Below are 9,780 nucleotides of genomic sequence, written 5' to 3'. Positions count from 1 at the left end.
AGCAAATATAAATGCATCTAATAGATAGTTAATAAACTTTATACATGTTTGGGAATTGATTTCTTTACAAGCACCAGCTTGGTTTAGTTAGGAGCAGAAGTTTGTGGTCTTAATATTTTTCCCAGCATGTTAACTGGTGAGTATTAACTTTTGGAACACAGTTCAGGTTTCCCATATCTAAAACTGAAGTGGATTGTGAATCCCTTAAGGTTTCTTTCGTAATGTATTTAACTATTAAGGGGGAAGAGAGGGAAAACTGGAGAAAGCTATGTGCACTCTTCCCAGGAAATGTATGTGGACGTTTCAGGAGGCTCAAGTTTAGATTCCACCTGAAGTTTCTCCAGGGAATCCAAGTTAAGAACACATGCATTAAAATGTAACTATACTACTTGAGTGGGCTTCCCAGGTAGCACTAGTGGTAAAGAAGCTACCTGCCAATGCAGGAGCCATAAGAGGCTCAGGTTTGATCCCTGAATCAGGAAGATCCTCTGAAGGAAGGCATGGCAACCCACTTCAGCATTCTTGCCTGGAGACTCCCATGGACAGAGGACCCTGGTGGGTTAAGGTTCATAGGGTCACAAAGAGTCAGACACAACTCAAGAGACTTAACCTAGTACAGCATACCCCTTGAGAAGTACTTCTTTTATTCATTCATTCACATGTTCACTCATTCATTCAACCAACGTTTATTAAAACCTCTTTTGTACTGGAAATACTGAATGCTTAAAAGATGCTAAGATGTGGACCCATCTTCCAAGAATTTACAGCTTAGTGATGAAGAAAGAAGATAATGTCTTAGCGAATGGAAGAGTGCTATAGCAGAGAAAAAGACGTGAGTATAAGTGGGGATCTGAAAAGTTAGGAAAGGCTTCTAGAGAGGCTAACCTGTGTCAGTCCATCCATATTTTTAATGGGTAAGCAGAAGATGGCCAGAAAGTTCGGGGGGAAATTAGGGTGAAGTAAAGAAGGACATTCCAGGGAAAGAAAGGCATATATACAGAACTCAAGGTTGAGGTTATACTGCTAAGGGTGTTAGGGGGCAGAAGAGTGAGACTAGGTTGGAGAAACTAGTGGAGGATTAGTGGAGGACAGAGACTGTTTGACATACCAAGAATTCTTGGTTATCTGAAAGACTTGAGAATGCACCGAGGAAGATTTCGAGCAGGAAGCAACTCAAGTGTGCATTAAAAAATACCATAAAAAAATACCATAGCATCTTTGTGAAATATAGGTAGAAACAAGCAAGATGAGGAGTGAGACAAGAAGTCTGGGGGAATTACAAGTGATCCAAGAGAAGAAGAATGAAGATGGGAATTAAGGCTGAGGGAGTGTGGCCAGGGCAAAGGGAACGAATTCTAGACAGGTTAGAAAGGGTGAACCTAGCAATTCAGATCAGTTTTTTTGGTTGTGGACTCAGAGAGTTGTAAAAGTTTAGAAAAACTAGAGTTTAAGACTTGGTTGGAAGGAAAATGGGCTCACTGAAATAGCAATAGATTGGGGGTGGGATGGGGGGAGAGAATGAATTTAAGGTGCCCATGAGAATTCTAAGTAGTGATGTGTATACAGACATCTGGAGGGTCCAGAGCGAGACAGAGACTAAAATGAGAAAATTAGGAGACATTCATAAATAGGTGAAAATGGAAGCAACAAGATGAGCTAAAGTTGTATGCAAATGAAAGAGTATGAGGAGAGAAGAGAATCAAAGCAAGAAACTTAGGGATTGGCTTCAATTATGTGGTCTAAGAAGGGAAAACCCACAAGGGCATTAAAGCCAGGGATATAAAAACAACGCCAAGTTTCATAGTAGACAAAGGAGGAGTTTCAAGAATGAGAGTGTGGTCAATAAAACAAAGGTCAGAGATCTACGGACTAATGGTGTTTGCCCATTTTCAAAACAGAGAGGCCATTGGTAATCGTAAATGCAGAGAAAAATATTTTGTCAGCTTTCAAGGCACAGAGAATCAACGGAAAGAATACGACACATAAGAGCAGTGTCTGACACACAGTAAATGCTTTTACATCAGTATATTCCTCTGGGAAATTTTAGATCTTTGACATTTCTTGAAGCAATTTATTCTCATTATTATTCCTAGAGTTTCATTATTTTATTTTAGTCATTATAATATCCATATGATTTTAACAATCAGATATTTAGACACTAGTCTTTGGGAAAAGATTATACATTTTTAAACACGCTTACGACCTTTAGAGACAAAGTGATTTTTAAAAGTTTTCCTCTGTTTTTATTACATTGTTATGGGAAATATTTTTTCCAAGTTGTGTAATCAGAATTTTCAATTAAGAAATACAAGAACCTAAATATGTGGTAAATGTCTAGTTTTGGTTATATTTTTTAAAAATAAGGGATTCCCTGGTAGCTCAGTTGGTAAAGAATCTGCCTGCCATGCAGGAGACCCAGGTTCAATCCCTGGGTCAGGAAGATCCCCTGGAGAAGGATATGGCAAACCACTGTAGTATTCTTGCCTGGAAAATCCCATGGACAGAAGAGCCTGGTGGGTTGCAGTACATGGATTGCAAAGAGTCGGGCATGACTGAGCAACTAATACTTTTTTAAAAAAACAGCACTTAAGATGAGTTTGATGGAGGTTAAACAAAGGATAGCAGCGTTTGATTAATAAATTTGATGTTTTGAACACCAAAAATTGGATCTTCTTTTTAACTCCAGATTGACATAGATATTAAAGTTTAGAAAGTTACTTTCAAGGTAAGAGAGATTTATCCAGGGCACTGAGACCTAAATGAAGCATTATTTCAAATATAACAAAAGATGTAAAATAAAAATTAGAAAAGTATTAAACAGAAGATTTATGATTAAAGACTATTATAAATATAACTTTTTTCACATTATCATGGTACAAAATAAAGATCTTCACAGGTCACTAATGTTTCCTCCTGAAGTATGCCTCAAAGATTGCAAGCAGGAACCTCAGTTTTAAAGTCATATTTCCTGGGGTTTATGTCTTCTATTACAGAGTGTGTACATGTGTGTATGGGCATCATTATTTACACATAGCAGCTATAGCTATTCTGGGCATCCTCCTATTTTCTCTCATGACCAGTTCCCAGCTTTCACTCTCTGGAGCTTACAGGCCAAAGCGATAGGAAGTTCTCAAAAGAAAAAAAAAACAAACAAAACCACAAAACCAAAAAGCCTGGCTGAACATTACAAAACACTGTTTTTTGTTTTTTTTATTTAATGTTGGTATCTGGGCCCCAACCCTAGAAATTCTGATACATTTTTATCTATAGTAAGACTGGGCATTGAAATTTTTTGAAAGCTCTCTAGATGATTCTAATAGGAAGTAGGGTTAAGGACCCCTGTGATAGAGGTTTCTTGCACCCGTTCCTCATAAGGAAAGAATTTATCCCTCATTGGCATGAGTCAGATGGATATATAAGCAAGACTGCTAGGTGATCTTCAGTTTGTATTGATGTAGCAAACATATTTCAGAAGTCTGCCATCCCTTTGCACCTTTAGCTTTAAAGATTCTTCAGTTTCATGATACAAAATAGGAAAAGGTAGGCTACCTAGATGAGCTTTTACTCTCACTTTATCTTTAAAAAATATTCTTTATTTTTGGCCGTATCAGGTCTTACTTAGGAGTTAGGCACAAAGGCTTCTCCCTAGTTTTGGTGTGTGGGCTCCGTTGCCCTACAGCACGTGGGATCTTAGTGCCCTAACCAGCCAGGGATGGAACCCACATTCCCTGCTTTGGAAGCTGGATTCTTAACCACTGGACCACCAAGGAAATCCCCCTTTACTCTCATTTTATTAAATATTACTGCCAATTTGCCAAACATCTTTAAGTCAGTCTTTAAATTGGTCAATAATAGAATCCTATACTTTGTGTGTGTGTGTGAGCACATGTGTTTTGCATACTCCTATAAAGACTTTTATGGTGCAAGTTTTTCTCTGCATTGTTTCTGCAAGATGATTTTGGTCAGTGAATTTAATATCAAGAGGTTAGCATTAGGCTACAGTTTCTTAGTTAGAATGAATTGTTGTGGTTTTTAAATTTTTCATTCTTGAGATAATGCTATGACAAAGAATCCAATAAGAAAAAAAATTGAATATCCAGTGGAAATTGATTTGAGTTCATTTAAAACAATGGATTGGGAAACAACATTTTTTTTTTCACATCTAAACAGGAATATTACTTTGCCAACAAAGTAGAGACATTACTTCGCTGACAAAGCTCTGTCTAGTCAAATCTATGGTTTTCCAGTAGTCATGTATGGATGTGAGAGTTGGACCATAAAGAAACCTGAGTGGCAAAGAATTGATGTTTTTGAACTGTGGTGTTGGAGAAGACTCTTGAGAGTCCCTTGGACTGCAAGGAGATCCAACCAGTCCATCCTAAAGGAAATCAGTCTTGAATATTCATTTGAAGGACTGATGCTGAGGCTGAAGTTCCAATACTTTGGCCACCAGATGCGAAGAACTGACTCATTGGAAAATACCCTGATGCTGGGAAAGATTGAAGGCAGGAGGAGGAGGGGACGACAGAGGATGAGATGGTTAGATGGCATCGACTCGATGCCCAAGAGTTTGAGCAAGCTCCGGGAGTTGGTGATGGACAGGGAGCCTGGCATGCTGCAGTCCATGGGGTCACAAATAATCAGACATGATTGGCTGACTGAACTGAACTGCTCATCTTTCTTTTCCCCAGAGTTTTCTCATACAGAGAAATGGGCATAAATGTGCTTTGGGGGCAAGGACAGCTTTGCCGAGCCCGTTAGCTAGGAGAGGAAACATTTCCTTCATTTGTACTTTTTGGCATTAACCAACGTATCAGAATGCTCCTGCATTTCACACCTGAGGTTAAGTTCCACGTGTTTCAGGAACACGTGGGGGCTCCAGTGTGAGGATAGACATTATTCACAGTAAAAACCTCTGTAATGCAAGCATCCACCGATTAACCTAAGATCGTTTATTGGGCTAGTTGTGAAGGTTTGCTTTGCAGATTTGTACTTTGGGCAGATATTTGTGCATGAAAATCAGTTCTCTGTGATGTTTCATGGCAAGGAAAAGAACTTATTTTCTCTGACCATGAGAAGATGGATGCTAGCTTTTATGTGCATACTGCTTTAGGCTTCAGGGCAGTCTAGGATTTCACAAGATCTGTGAAATCCTTTTTTCTTCACCCTCCTCTATTCTTGGGAAATAACTCATTGAGGCCTCATCTGATAGCCTTTCTTTCAGTGGGGGTGCTAAAACCAATGGCATTTGATGATGGGACATATTGCCTTGGGCCAGAGCATTTTAATCATGTGGGCATACCAACATTTATCATGCATTTCCTTCCATTTCAATTCCAAGAAATGAAAAACAAAAGCAAGGTAGGAGGTTTCTGCTATGTATATTTCAGTCTTTAAAACTGCTGATTTCCTTTGTTCTAAATTGTATAACATGAATTAAGAAGATTTACTTAAACTTCTCCCAAACAAGTTATGGTTCTATCTCATTTGCGGGTCTGTTAGATGAACAAATGAATTTCTATTGTGGCAAAGTTCCTTTTTCTTTTTCAGCTTCATTAAGTGACATGCCCTCCTACCAATGACATGTTTTAATAAAAGTTACAGTGATTTTATTTCCTGCTTAAGTGAAATTAGATATAATTAAAAATATTTTTAGATTTTATAAAATGTATACATAGCATGACTAAGGTTGGCTTAAAGAAAGTAATTTTAATAAAAACTGGCTGGAGTACTCTGAGCTTTATATATGTCATAATTCCCCCAGATGTCTGAAATTGGTTTGAATGAGTTAGTACCCACTTAAATCCTTGGTACATGGAGCATGAATCTTTGAGACCCATGTGTGATTACATATAAAAAACAAAATGCTATTTCAGAGGGAAAAATCACAACCATCAAAAAGCTTTTAGACATCAAATAGATCTTAAAAATCAACAATTTGATGAGTTAAAATGAATTAGAAACATATGGATTAACAGTCTCTTACCAAGCACATGAGTTTAAAAGGAAAAGAGAACTCAAAAAATGTGTTTTGAGTTTCCTCAAACCCAAAATGTTTGAAAAATAATTTAAAGCAATCATTGGAATCAAATGTGTTTGACTTCTCCCAGTTTTAAGGATACCCACTTACTGAGTGTACAGTGATAGCATTTCATTTTTAAAATGAATAACAAATACTGAAGGAGATTCGGCTCCTCCTGAATTTCCCCACAGCATATGAACCATCAGGTTGAGAACTGTCCAGAGAATACTTTTTTTATAATTACTAAGAATTATTTTGAAATTTCTACAGAATATAACTCATATTTTTAAAAAGTACTTTGTGTTTCCAGTGTGAAATTAGCAGAAAAGGAGAAATTAAAATTTCCTTATGGTTATACATACAGCTTACTTTTCTGTGGCCTGATAATTAACCATCTTTTAAAGGATTCTGTGCTCAGGTTGCTTGCATAAGTATTCGAGGTTATATATATATGTGTATACATATATATATATATATGTGTGTATACACACATATATATATATAATATATATATTTTACATGCTGGAATATGCTGCATTTCACATTAAACATGAAACTTTCAGATAAAAATCACATTTTTTATGTCATTCTGAGAATCTGTGCGTGTGCTAAGTCACTTCAGTCATGTCTGACTCTTTGCCATCCCATGGACTGTAGCCTGCCAGGCTCCTCTGTCCATGGGATTCTCCAGGCATACTGAAGTGGGCTGCCATTTCCTTCTCCGGGGGATCTCCCTGAGTTAGGGATCAAACATGGGTCTCATGCACTGCAGTCTGCTTCTTTACCTGTGAGCCACCAGCCCACACCCACACATTGAGAATCTGTTGATTTCTAAATTAATTACTATCATTACCATGCAAGATTATTAAAACTGTATTTGGTGCTTGCTCACTCTTCAGTTGTTGTCTGGATTCTCATCTGTACTGAACTGGGGCAGAAACTGAGGTTTTTTTTTTGGGGGTCTTCCCGTAGTAACATTACTGAGCTCATTAACCCACTGAAAATGTCACACTGTTTACCTTTACATTAATCAGAAGTGTTAATGATGGTTTTGTAACAAAGGGGAATTTTATATTTACATTATGTGTCTTCTTAGAAGTACCACTGGATTGTCTTAACCTAAAACAAAGACATGTATGACCATATTTCTTTTCAAAGTCTTCCATTACCTTGGTACAACTTACATACTAAAATGTAATACACAATAGAGGCTACAAGGTAACATGATATGTAGGGTAGTTATTAAAAGCATGGATGCTGCATCAAATTCAAATTCCAAATTGAATCTTGGTTCCATCACTTACTAGCTATGTGGCCAGGAGTGAGATCCCTAACCTTTTCATGATTTGTTTATTTAATCTATAACATGGGGAGAATAATAGTATTGATCTTACAGGAGTTGTTGTATCAAATGACATAATACATGAAAAATGCTTAGAATGTGCTTAGTAGGTAGCTATGAAATCAACAGAAATTTGCTTTTAATATTATTAACAATGAAAAGAACCTGGATTGTAGAAATTAAATGAGCTAGTATACATGAGAAAAGTAGACAGTTAAGTCCTAAATTACTAATCAAAAATAATAAATATTTCCTTTGAATTAACTAGAAGCATGGCTTCATATTTCTGGAGGCAAAAGAGAAGGGATGTAAGCAAGAAAAATAAAGAGAGATTTCTGGTATTATTGAACCAGTTCACACATCCCTTCTAGACCACTTAATACAAGACACTTATCTGTAGAAAGGGTAATAGAATTCTGGTGTAAATTTTAATAATTGCAGCAGTGATTACCTTTAGATCCTATGAGTTCATTATTGGCTGAACAATTCCAGAGGCTCTCGTTAAATGGCCCATGGAATGAATTGGGCATGGAATTAACCTATCTTTAGTTCCCTAAAGCTTATGTCCCATGAAGGAGTACTCAATTGCTTTGTGCCTGTACATTTTGTACCCTTGATCCTTTTGAAAATAAAAAATTATTTAAAGAGGTTAAACCCAGAATTCTAGGTGAACTGACCCTTAAGCGATTAAAAATGAAAAGGAAAAATTCCAGCTGCAGAAATTATTTTAAATGACTACCATCTTTCTTTTGCAGCTACTTTAACTGCAAATTATTATTGGCTATGCCCTGCGGTTTAGATGCCAATTGCAAGGTTGCTGCCCTGTCCCAGCCCGGGAATTCTCTGCAGGGGATTCTTCAGGAAAAGAGGCATTTTGTGCAATGGAAGGATAAGTACTGGGTTAATAACCACTAAATATATCTTTTACCAAAGCTCCAGTGAAATTCAAATAGCATTTTAGTTACTTAAAGTGTCGCTCTCTAATGGGGACACCAAATTGGGTTCACTGAATTTGTGAAACTATTCTTTTGCCATGTAAATTTCTTTTAACATGGAAGAAATGTACATTACTACTTTAGAAGTGTTGTCCTAGAAGCATCGTCATGTAAATTGCTCTTTTAGAGACTTTCTATTTATGCATTCTGGAATATTCTTTTTCTAGCCCTTTTTTGGGCACTCTAAAAGGTTGTAGATTCATGAATCTGAGGGTATGCAGATCATCTCATCCAATCTCTGGGCCGATGCTTGAATCTTACACCAAACCAAATAGCTTATAATTTGCACTTCCACTATTAGAGAGCTCACTGTATCCCAAGGCAGCCTATTTATCAGAGTTATACTTGTTAGAAAGCCCTTCATGTTCTGATAATTTCTTTATAACACTCACCAACTAACCTAATTATAGTAATTGCTACCACACAGCTCAGATCTGATCCCCTTTCTGTATCTCCAGTACCTGTTCCTGATTCAGTTTAGCTCACATACTGAGCACTCACTGTGTGCAGAAACCATTGCTTATTTGAGATCATTTCGGCTCTTTTACAGCCTGGTTTACTCTTCGGGCACTCTAGTTCACCTCTGCCCTTCCTGAAGGCTAGTGCTCTGTGATGATATTCAAAGAGCAGTGTGATCAGTGCATTATACAGGGCACATTCCCATCAGTTTTGGACTAGCTTCTATACGGACCAATGAAAAAGAAGTTTACATTAACCTTTATGGGAAGTCATTTTTTTAAGTTGAAGTATGATTGCTTATAGGAGAAATCTTTATAGCATTGTCTCACAATAAACCTGAAGCCATTCCAGGGCAAAGCAGAGAGGCACACCAACATCCACCTCACACACACATTTTAGCATTGACCTTTATCGAGACCAGAATGTGCAAAGGCTGGAGTGATTTCATTAACCCCAGAATTTGATTTGGAAACATTTTCTTCTTCCATTTGCCTCACTTGTCTTTTCCCAACCCTGTATTTCTATACAATTTTCCCTACAGTTTCAAATGTAGGATTATACACTTATTGTCACTTGTCATCTCCTTAGATTTAGATCATTGTTCTACTTATCAGATCTTTTGGGATCTTTATTTTGATATTTGTTATATTCACTATACTGCCAAGATTTTCCTTTTCCAGTTTGATCTGCTTATTATTAATTAGCAACCAGACTTGTACGTATCCAATATTTATCAAGACAGTTAAGCCTTGAATAACACAGGTTTCAACTGTGCGGACCCATTTATATTCAGATTTTTTCAATAAGTATGGGGTGCATATGTGTGGATACAGACCCTCTGTATGTTTGGGTTCTACATTTGAGGGTTCAACTGGCCATGGAGTGAAAATTCCATCCACAGTTGGTTGAATTTGTGAAGGCAAAGCCCCGTGGATATGGTGGACTGACTGTACTAGGCCATT

At 37.2% G+C, this 9,780-nt stretch overlaps 1 non-coding gene across 1 annotated transcript; it reads left to right on the top strand.

Moving 5' to 3' along the window:
• Nucleotides 1-2,368: 2,368 nt before the first annotated feature.
• Nucleotides 2,369-2,441, top strand: TRNAG-GCC (transfer RNA glycine (anticodon GCC)). Its single transcript has one exon. It is a non-coding gene; the product is annotated as a tRNA-Gly (tRNA).
• The last annotated feature ends 7,339 nt before the right edge of the window (nucleotides 2,442-9,780 follow it).

The sequence above is a fragment of the Odocoileus virginianus genome, chromosome 15 (assembly GCF_023699985.2).
Source record: "Odocoileus virginianus isolate 20LAN1187 ecotype Illinois chromosome 15, Ovbor_1.2, whole genome shotgun sequence".
Taxonomy (NCBI): Eukaryota; Metazoa; Chordata; class Mammalia; order Artiodactyla; family Cervidae; genus Odocoileus; species Odocoileus virginianus.
This window is presented reverse-complemented; position numbering and strand designations above follow the sequence as displayed.